General features: G+C 33.9%; 1 pseudogene; it reads left to right on the forward strand.

The window, feature by feature from the left end:
* The first annotated feature begins 16,515 nt into the window (after nt 1–16,515).
* On the forward strand, nt 16,516–18,676 carry LOC143559809 (uncharacterized; annotated as a pseudogene).
* The last annotated feature ends 4,313 nt before the right edge of the window (nt 18,677–22,989 follow it).

A 22,989-nucleotide genomic window follows, 5' to 3' on the forward strand; every position in this document is an offset into this window, starting at 1 on the left:
TAGTACAGCTAAATAAGTCCGAATATCGAACCCACAGGACTCTTTGAATTACGTTAACTAGCTAAATTTAGACTTAACTACATACACGACTATTTATTTATTATTATTGGGGGGTTTTACTAAAAACTAATATTAAATTAATCACTAAGACTTATGATGTGGTCTAAATTATACATATTATTATATAAATATTCCCTATACTTTTAAGTATTTTTTAGCCAACTTTTTATTGAATATTATTATTATTTGGTTCATATGTGAGTTTAATGATTTCTAGAGACAAAGGGCTAAAATGAAACACTTTTGCTAAACTTGAGACCGACGAATGACGAGTCAAGCATTTGATATATAATACTAATTATTATTATAGTTTTATAAAGTATTTAAAAAAAAGATATCACATAAAAGTAACGTTCCAATAATAATAATAATTAATAATAATGTTTATTACGTATGTTTAATTAGAGTTGGGCTTGGGCCCACTTAATTGTTTGAGTAGGAAGGATCGCCATCTTTGGTGAAAGAGAATAAAAGTCGGTGGGAGACCTAGAGAAAAAAAGTCGTCAATCACATTATTATATAATTCGACGGATAGCAGCAAAGCAGAGGAGTTTGAGGAGGAAGGAAGCCGCCGTTTGAAGAAAAAATTATTATTATTCCTTCTTGCATGTATTCGGTGGAGAGGAGACAAGTTAGAGGGGGCCTATGCATAATTCATATATTTTCTTTTGGAGCAGAAACAATTAGTTTGGTTTGCATCAAATAGTTGATCTGAGAGCAGCATCTCATTCACTCATCAAAACATCATATTTTGGTTTGATTTTATTAGTTTTTATTATGAAACTAGTTGAACCAAATTATTTTATTATTGTTTTGAACATGATTATTGGCTAAATCTATTTAGTTGCCTAGGCTTTGAATGAATACTTGTTGAGTTTGGTTTGCTTGTCGGTTTTATTGGTTATTGGTGTTGGACTAATATTATTGTAATAGACTTTTTGATGTTTTTAAGATGAATATGCATACTTATTATTAATTTACTTTTATTCACTAGTTCCATATGTGTCTTTGTGAAAGTCTTTCATGTGTAGACGCATATTAGGTTACTTACTGTGTGTTTGTAACTAGTTTATGGTTTATAATCGACATAATCCATAGGAACTATTGTTTAAGAGTTTAGAGATTTAAGTGTTCTACCTATTTTGAGACTGAGAGGTAATAGATAGTTGGGGTTGTCTTAGTCATTAGGTGGTTTGAGCATAGATTACACGAGAGTGGGTTTCCCCCTTATTGTCTTTTGATTTTTGCTATCCTAAGTCTTTTTGAGCATCTTTAGGTTACTCCTTATGTCCCTTACACTCCCGGATGTATTGTGATTAGTGAGACTGAGAGGTGATCTAGTCATTAGAGTACTTTAATATTGTTGGAGAGACTGAGAGGTAATCCAACCAACCGGTTTGCATCATACGTCCCTTAGGTATTCCTTTTAGGTGACACCCAGAGAATGATCAGGGATCCACTAGGATGTCTAGGGCGTCGTATCTTTAGATCCCGATTCCATCACAGTTTCCATTGCCGATAAGCATCCAAGATTCACAAGTAGGATTTCAAGCCTAGGTAACGCCTTTCTCATAAATGGTTTTCATCTAAGTCTTTAGAGTTTAAGTTTAATTTATTAGTTAATTTAGCTTAATTAATTTAGTTTAAATAATTATTAGTTTTAAAATAAAATAAGTAAAAATCCAAAAATAATATTTTTTCTTAGTTATTAGTTTATTTAGCTTTTAGAATCTAGTTTCGTTAATTTAATTAGTGTCTCTAGGGTTCGATATTCCCGGACTTCCCATAGCTATTCTACACCCGATAGGTACACTTGCCTGCTGCTAGTGGTTTGGTTTAGGGTATTCTAGGTTTTCATTACTCGTTGTGCTAGGTTATTAATTGCAATATTTTTATATACCACTTTTAGGCACATCAACTTAAAGATGACTTAAACCTAGACTTAATTCAAATGATAACAAGCAACCACCTAGGCTAGAATCCCTAATGTATCAATTATCAAATAGTTGGAAAATGCTAAGTTATGGAACTGGGATCTTAAATTATTCACTTAAAGAAAACCCAAACAGGACCCCTGACCCTCCTCAAGAAGACACATATGGATTTCTATTAAGTTCTTAAAAACACCAGTTTAATTAGACTCGCTTACGGTCGCTAATTATTTTATGACAAGTACCTCTACAAGAAATCCTACCGAAAGCGCGGAAATCAAAGGTAGTTTAAAGCATTCACTCGACTAGATAAACAAGGCTGAACAATCAAACCTAGACGGACTCCTTACGAAGAACTAAATCTAGCAATCTTAAACAACCAAGACTTATCATATAATCTATCACCTTACAGCTATTTAGATTAGCAGCACACTTAGGTCTATTTAATTCATTAATATTGTTCCTATGGCTTTATTGCAAATCAACCATAAACTAGTCAAAAACACACAGTAGATGACCTAACATAATCCTATCATATGACAGATAATCACCAAGGAAACTGTGGAACAATAAAACTTGTCAAACAATCCTAAGCACACATATGCATCGAATAAATAACCAGAAACCTCTTACTTAATCATAAACCATAACCGAAAGCAAAATCCAACATAAATCCAACGTCAACAAAAGTTCATCATAACCTAGGTGGTCTAGGGGTTTAGCCAACAACCATACTCAAGAACAAACCAAATAAATAAGGTTCAAAAACTGAATTCATAACGAAAACAATAAATTCAAACCAATAATAAGGATGTTTGGATAAGTAGGTGTTGAACTCAAACGCTCTCTGCTTGAACCAAAATACTTTTCTCTTCTTCTTCTTTTGTTCGGTTCCTTGCGCCTCTTGGTCGATCTCCCTCCTGGCTGTCGATCCCCCCCCTCCGTTGATTCCTCCAAAACCCTTTTTATCTCCTATGTTATTAACCGACAACATTAATTTAGTGGGATTTCATAATAGGCTGATGCATTTTATTAACCCAATAAGACTTAACTTTTTAACGTTATCCCAACTCAAATTAGAAAAAGATTTCATTACTTTTCTTTACTAATTTAATTCTTTTCACATAATATTTGAGCTGCACATATATTAGTCTCATCTTATTCTCTTTTTTTTTCTTTTGAAATAATTGTCACCATTTAACATTTTCAACGTTTGATGTTGATATTAAAATCCAGATTCCAGATTAAAGTAACATCATAATACATTAAATTATATAGCTTACGTTGAATATGGATAAAATTAGTAGCAATAACAGAAATACTTAAATTTAGCTCGTTGTCTCTAGAAACCATTAAATTCACATATGAACCAAATATTAATAATATTCGATAAAAACTTGGCTCAAAAGCACTTAAAAGTGTAGAGAATATTTATATAATAATATGTATACTTGAGACCACATCAGACTTGTGAAAAAAAAATAATAAAAGAATGAAAAGGTAGATTAATCGAATAGAGAAACTCATCTCTCTAGGTTCTCAACATATGGGTCTTCAAGACTTTCTTCTTCTCCAAGAACTTTTCATGTATGCATACATTTTCCCTTGTATTTTTAAGCTTATATTTTTTCTAGCATTTTTCAAAATGAGGCACATAGCCTATTATGTATAAGAGTTATGGATGATGAATAATCTCACTTAATTAGAGACATAAAGTTTAATAAAAACTAATCAAGTCCATAAAGAGCTCTACTCAAGAGTTTTTCACCATATGAAGATTTTAATATTAATATTAATTCTCATAAATCAAACAAGTGATATGAAGAATTTAATATTAATAATTTAATAAATTCCATTCACATTATTTAGTTTCCAACAATCCCCCACATGAATGGAAATTGATCAAAACACTCAAAGTATCCAATCTAACCTCGACAGTTGAGTATTGCAGGATAGGTAGGTGTTAGCTTTGAACCTTCCTTTGTGAAGTACACTTAGTCTCCTAGCAGTTAGTAGACGCGGTGTTAGGATACAACACGTACTTCGACTATGTGTAAGGTGTTAGGGTATGAAAAGTCAGAAATCTTGAATGGCGTCTGTATGGCACAAACTTCGATTAAGTGAGAGGGTTTTGGTGTTTGGGATGCCACAAATGAGCAACCCATGGCCGCTATTTATAGTTGTACACTCACACCTAGGTCAGATCGTTGCTTGCCACTATTCATTCTTGTGATGACACATGTCCTTTCGTGTTGACATGTGGCAACACATGTCATTCCATTTTATTAGTCATCAACCATGTGCCGATTTATCTTATTAGTCATCAGCCACATGCCGCTTCTTGATCCTTTTATATTTTTATTTTAGCTAAATAACTAACCGGTCCCTTAACTTCCTAAATTGTTAAAATTGGCATGGAAAATTTCAGGATATTACACTAATGTTTAAGGCTTTTTATTGAAAGGATGATTCGAGTCGATGGATGTAAACTTACCTCGAAACAGTGCTCCAAACGACGATCGAAAAGAGGATACGAGTGTTTAAACTTCCAATTAATCAAGGTGATCATTCCTTGGAGCACCGTTTCGAGATAAGTTTTACATTAATCAACTTGTATTCTCCTTCTAACAAAATCTCTAAATAGTGTTAAAAGGTGAGACTAGTGGCCAGTTGGCCGAAGCTTGGATGAAAACGCATCCGGAGTTGGGGGGTGGGGGGGAGGGGGGTTAAAATTTTCAGACAAAATCATGTAAATTTACACAATGCATAAAAAAAATTAGGATGAAAACGAGAAATTTTACATTGCTTGGAAACAAAAAGGGGGGGGGGGGGACCCCGGTTCTCAATTAAGCTACCATAAATTTGCTTTACATCGGGATTCAAGAGATTTCGACAAAACTCTTAGTTTCATACATCAGTGCGAAAGAATTGATCTAATGGAACCAGGAAATAAAGTATTTACGATTAATTATCTAATATCATATGCTATTACCAACAGTACTCATTCAATAGAGTACAAAGAAAAAGAGAGTATAACAATCGAAGATATATTCTCAGATATAGGAACAGTAGAAGAAAGTAAATTCACTGAATCTTCACAACTTCAAGAAAATTGGGCAATAAACATAGCTCGAGATAAACAAATTTTAGAGTCTAGACCTAGACACAGTTTTTCTGGACACACTCTAAGAACTAGAGAACCAACTTCCACTCTACAGAAATACAATTAATACAATCTATGACAGAAAGAATAGATAAGTATGGAGAAATTCTTAAAGAGGTTATAGGAATATAATGCCTTTAACGCCAATAATAGAAGCAGTTAAAGCTCGAGATGATGCAATTAACTTTGAAAAAAGTGCAATTCTGAGATACGAAGGCCAAATAAACCAAACTAGATATAACTTTATGTTACAGGATAACATAAAAGCTCAGAATATAAGACTCTTCAAACAAGAATTAGCTGCTGCTAAAAAGAAACTCTCTAAGCTTAAAGCGAGAAGAACTCTAATAACCACAACATGAGTTCTCTTCTAAAGTTAGAAGAATTAATTAGAGATTTAATTAATAAAGTAGAAAAATTATCTACCAATGAAAATCTAGAGACTATAGCTGCAAAGATTATTAAGGATGTCTCAGAAAAGATTGATAAAATAGAGGAAGCTAAGCCTCAAAAGATGGAACAACACACAAAAATCTTCAACGAACGAGGAAGATTTCATAAATACTCTTTTCCTAACTTTAATGTAGGAAATCCGTCATTAGGAAGTTCTAAATGTCCAAATGCATTAAAATGGCCTTTTGGTATGAAAGAACCATAGAATATTAAAAAAAAATACAATTCTAAAAACTGACATGAAAGGACAACGCCCATGTGATAATCTTTTAAAAGAACGCCCATGTGATAACCTTTTAAAAGAAAAAAGAAGCTCATGTGAGATGTCTAAATTATTAAAAATTGAGCTACAAAAGTGTCACATAATTCAAAATTTCAGCATAATTCAGGATGACTGGAGTATGCATCCAGGTGACAAATTAGAAACTCTATCCGAGTTATTAAAGCAAAAGTTAAAACTTGAAAGAGAAATTCAAGAGCTTAACAAAACAAAAAAAATGAGTTCTATCTCTCAAAAGCTAGAACAAATATTTGACAATCAGCTAGAGACAGGCTCAGCTGAACAAATACATGAACTAGTCCAACTAATGTCACTAAGTGATAAAGAATGAGAACAAAAAATTGCGGAAAATAAAAGTCTTAGAGACAAATATTTTCCAGAAAAGGTTTTTACAGTAAAAGAACCTAAAATTGAAAAAGATATAACACCAGAACCTATAACTGAAGATGAAAGTTCTTCTGAAGAATACACTCCTATGTACAATAGTATAACAAATAGGGCCAGTACTAGTTATACTAGCCACAAAAAGAAAAATGTAGAATTTTCTATGCCTTATCACAAAGGTATACCAAATTCTAATAACGGAAGTTCAACCACAATTGACACTATTAAAATAGACTGTATCTTTGATCTTGAAAAAAGAAAAGAAGTTATAGACAAATGGAATACTGAGATTAGTCTCATTATCCAATCCAATCCAGAAGAGTTCTCTAATGCTAAATCAGTTTTATTACTAATAGAACATAAATCTTCCGAAATTATTCAAGATTTCATTAAAGGTACAACCTGGAATGAAAATATGAATGGTATAGACCTCTTTGGCGAACTAATAAACGCCATGTATATGATGTTTTTAGGTCTTGATTTTCTTACAAATAAAGATCAAGAAAATCAAAAATTGCTGGAAAAAGCAAGATAAAATCTTACGAAAGCACAATTATGTGTTATATGTCTTTTAGACGATTTCACTTGCTTATTTGAGCAAAACTTGTACAAATTAAGTACGGGTGAATATCATTTCTGGATAGAAGCCTACTTAATGAAAATCCCCATAGTAGGAGAAACGGCCAAAGAAAGATGGAATAAAGAAAAGAATTCTTTTACTATGCATTCCCTCGGATTTACTACAAGAATTGTTAAAGAAGAAATAGCAGTCTATTGTGATTTCTCCAATAAACAAAAACAGTTAAAAAGATTTAACAAAAAATGTTGCAGTACTTTAATCGAAACACCTCAATTATCCTTTGGATGTGACCCACCCAAAGATAAAAAATACTTCAAAAAGAAATATAAAAGAAAATATAAAACAAAAAGAAGGTTCTGGAAAACCAAGAAGAAAAAATTTACGCCAGGTAAATATTTTTCAAAAGAAAAACCAAAAATCTGTCCGCAAGGAAAGAAAAAATGCAGATGTTGGATATGTTCTGAAGAAGGACATTATGCCAACGAATGTCCTAACCGACAAAAATTCCCAGAAAAAACAAAGCTCATTTTAGAAGCTGAAGAAGAAGGATATTTTCCTTCTGAAAACATTTACGATGGGTATACTTAGGTATATTCATTAACAGTTAAATACGACTCTTCTGACGATTCTACTGACTCAGAATGACTACAACTCATAAGCAAGAAGAAAATGAATTAGGCAAATTACATTTTTGTCAAAATATTTTAAAACAAGAGGAATTGGTCTATGCTAGTATAACCAATCCCAACTCTATTTATATTAAAGGAAAAATTTTTCTAAAAGGATATAAAACGATAACTTTACATGGCTATGTTGATACCGGAGCAAGCCTCTGTCTAGCAAGTAAGTACATTATCCCTGAAGAACTTTGGGAAAACACACCCAAGGACATTAAAGTAACTATAGCTAATGAAGAAACAATCAAACTAAATAAGGTTTGTAGAAATCTTATAGTTTACTTTTCAGTAGAACCATTTCCTATTCCTACCATTAATCAGCAGTAATCAGGAATAGATTTACTCATTGGAAATAATTTCTGTCAGCTTTATGGACCCTTTACACAATGGTTAGACAAAATATCTTTTCACCTTAATCAAGAAATGATTCTGATTAAGAAAATAACCAAAGCACTTCACGTTGGGAACCCCGATTTTCTTGAGTCAATGAAAAAATATTCAAAAATAAAGCAAATACCTGGTACTAATATAACTCAAGAAGTTATAAAACCAGAAGAAAAATATTTCATAGAAATACAAAAATATAAAAAAATAGAAGCACTACTTGAAAAAGTATACTCAGAAAATCCCATTGACCCAGAAAAATCCAAAAACTGGATGAAAGCGTAATAAAATTAATAGATCCTAAGACTTAATCAAGGTAAAACCAATGAAATACAGTCCACAAGATAGAGAGGAGTTTAGCAAACAAATTAAAGAGTTACTTGAGCTAAAATTAATTGTTCCAACTAAGTCACCTCATATGTCACCAGCGTTTCTAGTTGAAAATGAAGCTGAAAAAAGAAGAAGAAAAAAGCGAATGGTAGTAAATTATAAAGCAGTTAATTCAGCAACAATAGGAGATAGTTATAATCTTCCGTGTATGCAAGAATTACTAACCCTCTTAAGAGGAAAAACCATATTTTCTAGTTTCGACTGCAAAAGTGGTTTCTGGCAGGTACTATTAGATGAAGAATCTCAGTTACTAACTGCATTCACATGTCCTGATGGTCATTATCAATGGAAGGTAGTTCCTTTCGGATTAAAACAAGCACCTAGTATATTTCAAAGACATATGCAGAATGCTTTAAGAGGATTAGAAGATTATTGTACCGTCTATGTAGACGATATCATAATATTTTCTAACTCTGAGGAATAGCACTATTTTCATGTTTTATCTGTTTTAAAAACAATTGAAAAATATGGAATTATTTTGTCAAAAAAGAAAGCAAATCTTTTTAAAACAAAGATAAACTTTTTAGGTCTTGAAATAGATCAAGGAACTCATTGTCCACAAAAATATATTTTGAAAAATTTACATAAATTTCCAAATACTTTAGAAGACAAAAAACATTTGAAAAGATTTCTTGGTGTTTTAACTTATGCCGAAAGCTACATCCCGAAGTTTGCAGAGCTCAGAAAGCCGCTACAGGTAAAATTAAAAAGGGATTATGTATGGGATTGGAAAGAAGCCGATACAGATTACATTAAAAAAATAAAGAAAAACTTAAAAAGTTTTCCTAGACTTTATCTTCCAAAAGAAGAAGATTTTCTTATAATTGAAACCGATGCCTCAAATGATTTTTGGGGTGGGGTCTTAAAGGCAAAAACAGCTGATAGAGAGTAAATTTGTAAATACACCTCTGGAAGTTTTAAACCAGCTGAAAGAAACTACCACAGTAATGAAAAAGAATTACTAGCGGTAAAAAAACACCATTTCAAAGTTTTCTATTTATCTAACCCCTGTAAAATTCCTAGTCAGGACAGATAATAAAAACTTCACTTATTTCCTAAAAACAAAAATTTCAGGAGATAATAAGCAAGGACGCCTAGTCAGATGGCAAATGTGGTTTTCAAAATATTCCTTTAATATTGACCATCTTGAAGGACCAAAAAACGTGCTAGCTGATAGCTTGACACGTGACTTTCAAAATACGTAAGCAATGACGTAATCTTTTTCTATAAACAGAATGCGTCTCTTTCGAAAGTTCATCACACCCTCATTTAGAAAAAGAATTGTGATGGATGAAGAAAAAGAAAAAATCAAGGCCCTACGCCTAAAAGAAAAAATTCTTTTAATAGAATAACGAGCTGTGCAACAGCAAATTGTGTTATACAATGAATTGCTTAACACCAAAACTGTAAATTATGTACAGGAAGATGAAAGTCTAAAAACAGAATCTATTCCTTTACAAACGGCTAAAGGTAAAGAAAAATCAAGTCCGTTGATCCCTGATGCTTTGGGAAAAAGCATACATGAGGCAAAAGATGAGCCACAATCATCTTCTAGTCCGGAAGCAAACGGCTCCGGTAAAGACAACTCAAATCCGTTTACGGCTGATAGTTTGCCAAAAACTATTAAAACCACCTATGCTCAAAAGGTGACATCTCCAGGAAATCAAAATTCAAGATTCTACGTCATTTTTTATGGGGACCACAGAGGAATTTATGCAGACTGGGCTATTGTCTCAAAATATATCCAGAATACGTCAGCTCCCTACAAAAAATTCAGCTCCTTGTTACAAGCCCAACAAGAGGCCACAAGATTTTCTGCAGAATTTGGGAAAAAAGAAATTCCATTAAGAATTTCTATCTTTCCTACACCTGTAGTAAAGACGACAAGAACATCACCGGTTAACTTTTCAAACTCACCATTTGAAAGAAAATCAGAAAAAAGAATAGAGATTCAGAATGAAGAAATCGACCTAATAAGTTTGGGCGAATTCCGATCAGTCTGGTCTAAAGCTAGGGCTCTTAGCCCAGACGACTTTGAAGTCAAAAATATATACACAGAAGACAAGACATCAAAAAGTCTATACAACTTCTGTCCAGGATCTGATCCTCATTTAGTTTCTCTTGCATTTTCTGCTGGACTAATTAAATGTATATATCCCTCTGCTAATTTACAAGAAATTAACTTGTTCACAGAAGGCATGAAGAAGGCTATAAAAACCTTCAGAAAAAAGATTGCAGCTGCCAAAGATGCTAATATTTATATTGAATGCACCTCTGCGTTACCAGATTGGTATCAAGAAAAAAGCTTTCCCGCCTTATATTTATTAGTTGGCTTAGCTAAAACAAGAAATGTCCAACCTTCCAAAGTCATGGAAGAAAAAGAAGATATCAGCAATTAGGTCTCCATTAGAGTTAATGGGTATCTAAAAATCTTAAAGACTCTTCAGCGGATTAAAGTTGGAAGTTTTAAGAAAATTAATTACTGCAGCCAAAACTGCATAATTACTAGTTACAGTGGAACCCCCCTACTTGTGCATGAAAAACATGCAATAGAGACCATTGAGCAACGAATCATTCTCAATCAACTTGATGTAGGTCCGGCCACTAAAAAATTATTGTGTCAAGAACTCGCACGCATAATAGAAAATCATGCATGTGAAGAGTGCAGAGAAAGTGACATCCTCTCAGACGAAATGATGGAGGATACAAGTGAATTGGACCCTACACATGGGTTCATTGATTAAAAGCAAGCATGTGAATAAAGCAGGCAAAGCGACAACCTCTTGGTCAAATAATGGAGGACACGTAATTAGGACCCCACACGGGTTCAATTATGAAGATAATTACGTAAGCACTTATGTAAACAAAAAGAACTTTACGTTCATTGTTTTTCCTATATAATGTAAGAATTGTATTACGACAAAAACAGAAGCATTGACTTAATTTTTTCAAACGACATTAATGAATTTAAATCTATACCGAAACCTAGTTAAAAGTCTGATGTAGCAAACAACCATTTTCCATGCATGGCATGTTCTCCATTAGATTAGACTAGGTGTTTTGGCGTCAAAGACCCTCCACCTTGGATTTTTAACACCCGCCAAACTATTATTACCCCATGTGTATAGGTGCCAAACAAGTAAATGCCCCCTTGGGTGCTAGTGCAGTTACGAGCAAGGGGCTCCATATGGTAGGACCAGCTATAATCACAATCACAAGACCTCAATCTCATTTTTTATATAAAAATTAAAATTTTGTTTCTAGTAAAACAATTACACAACGATTAGCGAATGCCTCAAATGCCTACGTGGCAGTGACGTGGTAATTAGTGAATGCCTTCCTCAATAGAGATGGCCATACAAACCGGTTAACCAAACTTACCCGAAAAATGAACCACGACCGCACCGGTTTGGAACCACTTTTACAAAAACCGGTTTAAGCAGTTGTAACCTGCCAGAGTGCCGGGTTAGGATCGGTTTGAAGCTATTTTTAAGCTCTAACCGGTTTGAACCCGACTGTTTAGAACAGGTTATATAAAAACCGGTTTAACCCATATAGAAACCAGTTTGCCTACATACATCCGTTGCAAAATTCATTCATAGCCGTATCCATTTATAGCTCAGTCTATTTCAGGCCTCATTGGTTCGTCGAAAATTGTAAATCAATTTATTGGACATTTATGACACAAATGGTGACCCATTCCTCCCATATTGCCATTAAATATTCAGCATCCACTACACAAATCAATTTATTGTAAAGTAAAATAGGAAATGATTATTTATGTATTTTCATGACTGATATCGGCTAAACTAATTAATTTAGACATTAACATATGTGATGAATCAAATGGAGGTTTTCATTTGGCTGAATAAAGGTAGTGTTTGGTAGGTATGAATGAGAGAAGGAATGGAATTAGTTATTGTAAGAGAATAAAAAAAGGTGTTTGGTTTGTCAATGAAATAGAAAAAATGTGTCGGGTTCGTCGTCGACACAAGCCGATGTGGGGGCCCGTGAAGAATTGGACCGACTAAATTATATGTTCGGTCATTTCGAAACCCAAAACGTGGAACGTTTGCTACCTTCCAAGCTAGCAACGAAACCAACGATTGGCTTGCTGGTCTATTTGAATTGCAGCAATTGGAACGAGACTCGAGTACCTCATCTCAAAGGGGTTTACCGAAGAGGCCATATTACTGGAACAATATTACAAAAAAATGCACGAATTTTATGGTTTTTAGTTTTGTTTTTTATTTTTTGGTTATGTATTTTTTCCGGTATTTCTTTTTTTAATTTTCATGAATTTATTTATTTATTTAATTTAATGAGTTTTTATTTGTTTGATTTAATTATAAAAAGAAAATAAAAAAATAGATTACCTAACGATGTGATGAAGCTACAAAATCATTACATCCATAAAATAAAAATTAACCCTTTGCTGACTAAACACCACTTATCACTTATACACCCTACTTTGTAGCCTTTCGCTACACATTGACATAACCTTATTAATAAGTGAACCTAATCCCTTTAAGTTGTATTCTACAAGGAATCAAGGTCGAGTTGGAATTTGAAAGGATAAATCCCGTGGTTGATTAACCGATGGAATCAATTCAGATAAATCCCAAGTCGATGGCCGGGAACGATGGTTGGTGACAGTAGGTTGCTGGTAGTGGTGGTGGTGGACAGCAGTGATGATGACGATGGGCGAGAGCTATGGTTGGGGGCAATGGGTGGTTGGTGGTGGGCGGCGGTAGTAGTGGTGAGAGGGTGACGGCGATGATGGTGTGTGGTGGCAGCGGTAGTGGTGGTGGTGAGAGGGCGATGGTGGTGGGTGGTGGAGGTGACATTGTGTGAAAGAGGGATGGAATGAAAAAAACAAGTGGTGTGGATGGAATGAAATAGAGTTTTAGGGAGAAATGGAGTGAACATGACAATGGCTAATTCCATTTCGTTGATATCAACCAAACATCGATCCTTTTATGGGAAAATTCCCAAAACAGCCCCTTTTAGATAGAGAAGTTCAAAAATAGCCCTTTTTTCCTCAAAATTTTTTATAATTTGGACTGTTAAGACGCATTGGGAATAGATAAAAATAAATACGAGATTTTGAAAGAAAGTCATGTAAAAGACGAGATTTGGGGAAATAATGCCGTGCAAGTCCAAATTATTTGTAATCTTGGAGCAAAAGTTCAAATTTTTCAAAAACTTTTTTTATTCAAAAAAACCGTCTTCAAAGACTGTTTTTTTTATGTTTCCTACCTTTCCCGTTCAAATTTTCAAATTCTTGAAAATTATCTTTTTTACAATTATACCCCTTAACCACCATCACCACCTTGAACCACCACCACCACCACCACCTTGAACCACCACCATCACTGATGCCGTCGGCCCCACCCCATCACCACCACCACCGTCATTACCACCATCGCTGCCTCAACTACCACCACCACCATCCGTCACTACCACCATCATCGTCACCGTCACGACCACCATCCCTATTGCCGACTCTAGAATCTTCACTTCATCAACACATGATGAATTCTGGAAACAACAACAATGGCAGCCTACAATCATCAAGTGGTGCTGAAGAAGAGTGTAATTCACGCGCCACCGCCCTTCACTTACCTCACCAACCACGACCCTTCAACCACCAACTAAATCAGGCCAACAACAGTCCCTCCCTTGTTCTTTTCATCATCCCAACAAAACCAACTTCTTGATCTTGACTCTGTTGTGTGGTCCAACACCTTACCTTCTTTCTCCGACCACCACCACCACCTTTTAATCTATCAAGTGGTAGTGACGGTGGCGATGATGGTGGTAGTGACAGGTGGTGGTGGTGGTGGAGGCGGCTATGGTGGTGGTGATGGGGTGGGGCCGACGGCGTCGGTGATGGTGGTGGTTCAAGGTAGTGATGGTGGTTCAAGGGTATAATTGTAAAAAAATATAATTTTTCAAGAATTTTCAAATTTGGACGGGAAAGGTAGAAAACTTAAAAAGACAGTCTCTCAAGACGGTTTTTTTGAGTAAAAAAGTTTTTGAAAATTTTGAACTTTTGCTCCAAGATTACAAATAATTTGGACTTGCACGGCATTATTTCCCCAAATCTCGTCTTTTACCTGATTTTCTTTCGAAATCTCTTCTTTATTTTTATCTATTCCCAATGCGTCTTGACAGTCCAAATTATAAAAGATTTTGAGGGAAAAAGGGCTATTTTAGGACTTCTCTCTTTAAAATGGGCTATTTTGGGAATTTTCTCATCTTTTTATTCATTCCATCAAATGGTTAATCCCATTTTGCCTCTCATTCCTGCACACCAAACGCTACTTTAAGAAGTTTTTGGGTTTTACGTTCTTATAACTTTTCCCATAAGTTAATGAGTTACAACTTTATAGCTTATTCACTTATCTCCTCACAATAACACGCAATACCAAACAACTTTTAACTTTTTCAAAAATTAATGAGCCATAAGTTTCTTAAAATAAGCAATCCCAAACACACAATTCTTCATGCCTACTGATCTAGTTTATTAATTTGCTCATTCAATTGTACATGAAACTTACAAACTTTAAGGCTTTAAGCTGTTTTATTGATTTTTATGATAAAGTTGGTAACCAAAGTTGAATTTTTTACCAAACTGGTGTTGGTAGAAAACGTATTTACCATTTTGGTGTTCCATGAAAACTATTTACCAAACTAGTGTTTTCCTTTATTTTCTATTCACCTTTTATTATTAAATCATCATATTAGAGTTTCTTTTTTATTATTTTTATATTAATTAACCTTTTTTTATATTTTATCAACAAAACTTTTCTTATCTTTTTTTGTATCTCGTTGCTATTCTTTTTATTCCTTTTTTTTATTGTTTTCAAATTTATTTATTTTTTGTTTTTATTTAAATATATTCATTTTACGAATTTTATTTTTTAGGTTTAGTTTCGAGACTTTGACGAACATAACCGATACCGATCAAATCCACGTCGAATAATACCGCAACGTCTGGGTTTTACCAAATTATGTTATTTTTTTGTTTTAAGTATGTTCATTTACGAATTTATTTTTGGCCGGGTTAAGTTTCGGTACGGTAACGAACCTAACTGGTACTGATGTTCTAGATTCTTTTCGTTTTAAATATGTTCAGTGTAGTATATTCAATTTATTTTACACATTTTTTTAAATTTGTTTATAGTTGTAGAGATCGGTAGCGACTCAACTTCATTTGGCATTTTGGCCTTTTTGTTTGTGTTCTTTGAATTTCATATTTTCGTTTATATTTGATATTGAGACTCGTGGCTTGTAGCAGGTTAAGTTTTAATATTTGGTTATCTTTTTATGTTTCTTATTTCATTTTGAATTTATTTAGATGATTTATTTGTTTTTATATTTGACATTTGTAGATAAAAAATAAAACAAGAAGAAAAAAATTATAACAATTAGTGAAAATACAAAAAAAAAAGAAAGAAAGAAAAGAAAAGCTGACTGATAAGAAAATATATATAAAAAAAGAAGATACTGGATTGATAGATAAAATATACATAAGCATTATGTTATAAAAAAATAAATAATCGATTAACTAAATAAAAAAAATTAAAAGACTCCAATAAAAGAATTTAAAAATAAAGCTGAATATAAAACAAATGAAAAACACTAGTTTGGTAAATAGTTTTCATGGAGCACTAAAATGATAAATACTTTTTCCACCAACTAGTTTGGTAAAAAATTCAACCAAAGTTTAAAACATGAAATTAAACTAAATCGATTGTTTCACTAAAATCTTTAACCTAAACATTCCATATATTATTGATATATAGGTTTAATATTAATGCATTTAAATGACGGCTGTTGATTTAAAAAAAAAAACCCTGTGAATAAAACGAAAAAGCTAGTCATAATTAGAAGGCGGCTAACGGCTGACCACCTAACAACTTTATTAATTTATTATGTTTTAAGTAAGGTGTTCTAACTTTGACCCAGAAATGTTCAGACTATTAGCCCATTTTCTATTTGTAAGGAAGAAAAGTCTAGAAAGTCTTTAAGCTAAATAACATAGAAATCAAAGCTATATATAAAAACTAAAAATTCAAAGTTTTCTGTTTATGAAAAATCCAATGCAAATATAGTTCAAGTGTGCACATTATAATTACGTGTTCTATAATCTATATCTCTATACTCCCTTTGATTCTATGAATTGTCCAATTCACACCCAAGAGAAGATGGAAGATCAACAGCAACCCATAAGAGAATATGCCAAGCTGCTTCATGATGTAATTGTTGCCAAAGATGCACCGGATAGTGACTCGTGTGCTGATACGAAACTATGCTGGCTACGATCACAAATTGTTGGAGGGTTTGCTGATATTCAAACTCCATTTGGAGCACGTAGGCTTATGTACGCAGATCATACGGCCTCAGGTGGCTGTCTTCGTTACATCGAAGACTACATTATCCAGAATCTTCTTCCCTTTTATGGTAAGCTTACATTTGTTGTTTTTACATGTTTCTGGTGTTATTTACTTGCTTTTAAACTTTCCAGGTAACACTCACACATGTGACAACTATGTCAGTAATCGGACCATGAACATGCTCCACGAGGCAACCGCATTTGTGAAGAAATGTTTAGGCGGATCCCAAAATCATGCACTCCTTTTCTGCGGATCCGGCACTACAGCCGCTATTAAACGGCTTCAACAAGTCATGGGAATTGCAGTTCCGTCAATTTTAAGAGAGAAAGTGTTGAACTCATGTATAGAAAGTGAAGAAAGATGGGTCGTTTTTGTTGGTCCTTATGAACACCACTCCAACCTCCTTTCCTGGAGGCAAAGCCTAGCAGAAGTAATAGACATTGGTCTTGATGAAGATGGTATGCTTGATATGGATGATTTGAAGGTGCGTCTGGAGTTTTATCAAACCACTGGACGCCCAATGATGGGTTCTTTTTCCGCTTGTAGTAATGCTACTGGAATTTGTTCTGACACACGCACTTTAGCTTGCATGCTTCACGAGTTTGGAGCCTTCGCATGCTTTGATTTTGCAACAAGGTAACTGCTTTATTTTGCATAATTGTTCAATGGTAACTAGAGTTCTGATGACAAGTACCTTTAATGTTGAATGCATATATCAAAGCGGTCCATATGCAGAGATAGATATGAGATCAGGTGCTGCTGATGGCTATGATGCCATAGCCTTAAATCCACACAAGTTTCTTGGGGGGACCCGGATCACCAGGAATTCTTCTGATGAGCAAGGCCTTATACAAGCTGAAATTTGCTCCTCCTTCGACATGTGGCGGTGGGACCGTTAACTACGTTAATTCCTTCAATGAACAGGTACCAAAATGGTGTATTCCAGTAGACCCAAACTATAACTGTTGATTTTGAATACAAATGTGAGGTGGCAACCATAAAATGTAGGACACAATATACGTTAACGACATTGGAGAAAGGGAAGATGCGGGAACACCACAAATTATCCAACGAGTAAAAGCAGCTTTAGCCTTCCAAGTTAAAGAATACATCAAATGTGAAGTCATTACCAAGAAAGAACATGACTACATTGAAAAGGCGCTAGAGAGACTTGTGAAACATTCCAACATATGTGTGCTGGGAAATACAAAAGTAGAGAGACAAGCGATTCTATCCTTCCTCATTTACACAACTAATGGGAGAGACAAGTGGCCTCTTAATGGGGCTTTTGTAGCTAAGCTCCTAAATGACCTCTTTGGCATCCAAGCTCGAGGAGGATGTGCCTGTGCAGCACCATATGGTCATTTTTTGCTTGGAATCGATGAACCATGTTCGCTTGCAATGAAAGAGGCAATCGAAAAGGTACAGAGTCTACTTTCTACATTTTTCCATACCAAATATTACTATTAATTATAATTTTGTGTTAGGTAATTAACCTGCATATGTATATGTATATATTCGTATTATTATGTTCATTAATTTACATTGATAGGGCTATAATGGAGTAAAGATGGGTTGGACAAGAGTGAGCTTTCCTTACTACATGTCTAATGAGGAATATGAATTCATTCTTGTTGCAATTGAATTTGTAGCTGATTATGGACATAGATTTCTTCCCCACTACCACTTGGATTGGAATACAGGCAGTTGGTCTTTCAAAACTGATCCTTTTGAGATGACATGTCTCAGAGAGAAAGATTGCAAGCTTTGTGCTTCATTTTGTAGCACTGCTGCACCAAAAGCTAATATTCAACAAAAGGTGATGGACTGTAGAACAACTGTTAACTTTGACAAGTACACATTCTATCTTGAGGTTGCAAAGCACATTGTCAACATACTTCCAGAGGATCCTGAATCCGAACGGACACTTCCCAAGGACTTAGATTCCAACTATGTGTTTTTTCAAGTTTAGATTAATCAAAGAGCCTAAAAGTATTAAGCATACTACCAAAGTCGTATTAATTGGTTGTTGTATGTTTACTGTTATTAGCTCCTAGAATTTCTCCTTCCCTAAACGTTTACATGGTGTAATTGGCTATATTATCCTCTGTGATAGAATAAAGAGTTAACGCTTTCATCATTAATTCCTATATACCGTTACTATGTTAGAGCCCGTGTTCCACACGGGTGAAAAATATAATAAAATAAAAAATTGTTATATGTAATACATTAATTATAAGTGAATTAACAATATATCATTTAGAAGTCAAGAAATTCAACACAATAACTACTTAAGTGGAGTTGGTAAGCATCTTTTGTAACATTCGTCAGTTTTTCGATTCGTTTTCGTATTTGTAAACCCTGCCCGTTGGGTCGTTTCGATGTATTAAATATTTTAATAAAGAGATTCTCGACATTTAATATTCATTATTCGATGTTCGTTGTCATTCAAGTATTTATAAATTCCCGAGCCTTAAAGTAAACAAGCCGTACGGGTTAAACACGTAAAACCGAAAACTATTTAATTTAATTATAAAGTTTAGGGTTAAAAATGTAAATTTGAAAACTTTATTTAACTTAAAAGATATTTATATTATCATTTAAAGGTTCTTTAAACTTCAGGGACTAATAGTGTAACATTTTTAATTCAATTTATATTAAAATAAAATCCTACCCGCCTCCCTCCCCGTTACCCGTTTTTCCGGCGAACCTCCGGTGGCCGGAATCGGCGCCGGAGGTAGCCGAAACCTTTTTCTAACGCGTTTTAAACCCGGGTAAATATACCAAAACGATTATCCGTCAATATTAAACACTAACCGACTAATAAATCGTGATTTCCTTGCCGTAAAACACCCCGTAATCGACGCCGGATTTCACGGAATCACCATTAACGAATTAAACGCGTAGACGCTCCTTCCACTAGTATAAATAGGTGCCTAAACCTCTAAACAACTCGCTCATTCTCTCAAATCCCCCTCTAATACACGGATTTCTCTGTAATTGGGAGCTTCTTTATTTTTTTTCCGGCAACCGGGTTTCGATCAAAACAAAATATTATAAGGTAATTAATATATGCTTGTTAATGTCGTTTAACCTATAATCAATAACCCTAAACTAATTTGAACAAACATAGAACATAAACCCCAATTGAATTATTAGAGTTTATGTTCTTCATGTGAAGAAGATGAACCTGAAGTATTATATATGTATAATGATTCTTAACTCTTAAACCAATATCCTTCTAGTTCAACTGGTTAAACTCATTTCCTCGCAACCATGAGACCCGGGTTCGAAACCCGGGTTATGCTCATTTTTTTGGTTTAATAATCTGGCCCTATTAATATTATTATTAACAAAATTCTTTTGAAATAGCCATTATATTTAAATATTAAGAACTAAACCATAAACGAATATGCAGTCTAGAGCAGTTGGTTGAAAACAAGGATTATAATTTTTTGTATTAATTAAATTCAGTTTATTAATATTAATTAATTCTTAATCAATTAAAAATCATAAATAAATCATAAAAGTCTTTTTAAATTAAACAATAATTACGTAAATTAACTATAAAATATAACTCACCATCTCACCCTTAAAAACCAAGTTTCTCGTTTTCATAAGCCGCTATTAAAAATCATTTAATAAACGTAAAGTAAACTTTAAATTCCTAAAAAATCGTTTTGTCAAGACAATAATCATATTTTCGACTTGTAATCGATAGTTCAAGCATTTCAGAAGTATAAACTCCATATTCTCGCTGTTAAGCTATTTATATTTTATTAATAAACAATTACCGTTAAACATAAATAATAATATAATAATCAAAGGGCCGTAGAATTGTTAATAAATTATAATAAATTAATAACTATCTTCTATAACTATTATACAATTAAACAACCTTAAAATCCCGATAGAATAGTCGTTAAAAGTCGTGTTTATTCTTATTTATAATTCGTACGGATTAACCGCTTCGGTTTCCTTTGACGCATTCAAGTTATTATTATTCTTTTTTTACTTCAATTACTAAGGTGAGTTTTTCACCACCCCTTTTTAATTTTTTAATGTTTTGGGGTAGCATATGTATCCTTATAAAGATTCAAGTATTATTTCTTCTATTACAATACTACAATTCGTATATGGACTTGTGTGTTACTTGTATTACTTGCACGAATATTACTTGTACGATTGGGAAGCCTCATTAAGTATGATCATACGCCCCCCTTTGCACTCCGGTCCATTTGTATCGAGTGGAAAAGGGCCTCATTATCCAAGTACGTTGGTTGTTACCAATTGGAAAGGACCTTACTTGCGAGATTATCCAAGTACGTTGGTTGTACCAACTGGAAAGGACTTACTTGCTCGTTTACCACATGTCTATAAATTTATAGCTGGCCATATTTTATATATATGTTACAGGTACCGTGATTAGAGGTTGAAGTATTGAAGACACTTAGATTACTTAGGGTATTTCAATAAAAGAACTATTATTATGGTTATGTTTTGGTTTGAACTTGTATTGTTACTTTCGAACTTGTGTTACTTGGCTTATTAAATGAATTAATATTATTATGGTCACTCAATAGTGCCACGTGTGTTTGAGCAATCTATACATCACACTCGGACGTTTTCGCTTAAGCCGGGGTGTTACATCTTTAGTTTGAAACATGAGGTCTTGGGTTTGAGACTTGTATCACACAATAATTTATTTTTTAAAATTTACAAAACGTTATCTTCATATGAAGATGGTTGTATTTGAAGGGAAACCAGGTCATGGGTTATAACATAACTAAATGGGTTCATGCTCCATATTGTGTTTGGAAGAAAAGATTATAAAATAGGAAATTGCTCACATGGCATCTATATGGCATCCTATGTGGAAGCTTTAGAATGATGCCATGTGAAAAAATCATATTGTTTTTATATATAGTTAGATATGGTATCAGAGCTTTATCGTTCCAACAACTCTTGATCCTCTTTTATCTCCGACCGAGTCTTCACATGTCGACTCCACCACCACCACCAAAATCATTGTAATTCAAATCACAACCAAACCAACAACACTTTTTCCATCAAGCATTCAAGCTCACCGCTACTAGTGTTGCCATTTTTAACCGCAACCCGAAACCCGACCCGAATAAATATTAACTGAACTCGAAAGTACCCGTACTCATCAAACTCGAACCCGAATCTAATGAACCCGAGTACAACCCGAACTAATACAAGTCGAGTACCGATTACTTTTTAATGGGTTTCGGGTAAACCCGAATAACCCATTTGATTAAGTATTCTATTCAATTATTATATCACATTCCTTCTACTATTTAATGTATATCGTTGTCTATCTAATTCTCTTTTTAAGTCGCCTATTTCATTCCGATTCTAACACCACCTATCGATTACTAATACAACATTAATTAATCAGTCGACCAATTATTCATTCCATCAATCGAAGCATTCTTCAAACTCTTTCGATTGGATTATGTGGTTTGTTATTTGCTTATGTAGGTTATAACTTGAAGATGATATATTTGCTTGAATTTTAGCACATACATATATTTTTTAGTTTTTTAGGTTAAATACTCGAAACCCGATTAACTCGTACTCATAAAACCCGAATCCAAATAACCCGAACTTGAATAACCCGGGGGAGATTAGGGTCGGGTATGAGTACTCGAAAATAAAAATCTCGAACCCGACCCAAGAACCGAAACCCGAAAGTACAGCCCGAATAACACCCTAACCGCTACCAATTTCCCTATATGACTTTGCACCCATACAAATAACTAGCCTTAAATTAGGCAAGTTAATATTGTTCTTTGCACCCATACGAAATTTTGTGTTTGTTTTTGCTCTTGGCAGTAGCACACCCCCAAAAGCAAAAGATACGAAGTATTTAAAAAGTTTTCACATGTAAAGTCAACAACCACTCTCATAAAACGGTTCAATCATTTTAGAGGCCGATACGAACTAAAAATACGGGGCCTTTTTCCAAAGATCATGTTGTAAACCCTTCTACTTTAACCAGGCTTTAGACCAGCAATAATAAACTAATATAGTTAGCGGAGTTAAGCATAAAATTTTATAGTTGGCAGGTTAATTGAACACAGTGACACGAGTGCTTTACAGTTAGAACCAATTTAAACATAACAATTAGAACCAACTGAAGCCGACCGTCATGGAACATATATAGAAGCCCCTATTGCGTTTTAAATTTTAGTTGCAAGAGAACGTAACGATGCTGATTTTTAAGCGATCAAGGAAGAATCAAATTTCATCGTAATCCAT

This window comes from Bidens hawaiensis, unplaced genomic scaffold (assembly GCF_021521415.1).
Source record: "Bidens hawaiensis isolate Kalapana, Puna unplaced genomic scaffold, B.hawaiensis_p1.1 tig00020044_1, whole genome shotgun sequence".
Classification (NCBI taxonomy): Eukaryota; Viridiplantae; Streptophyta; class Magnoliopsida; order Asterales; family Asteraceae; genus Bidens; species Bidens hawaiensis.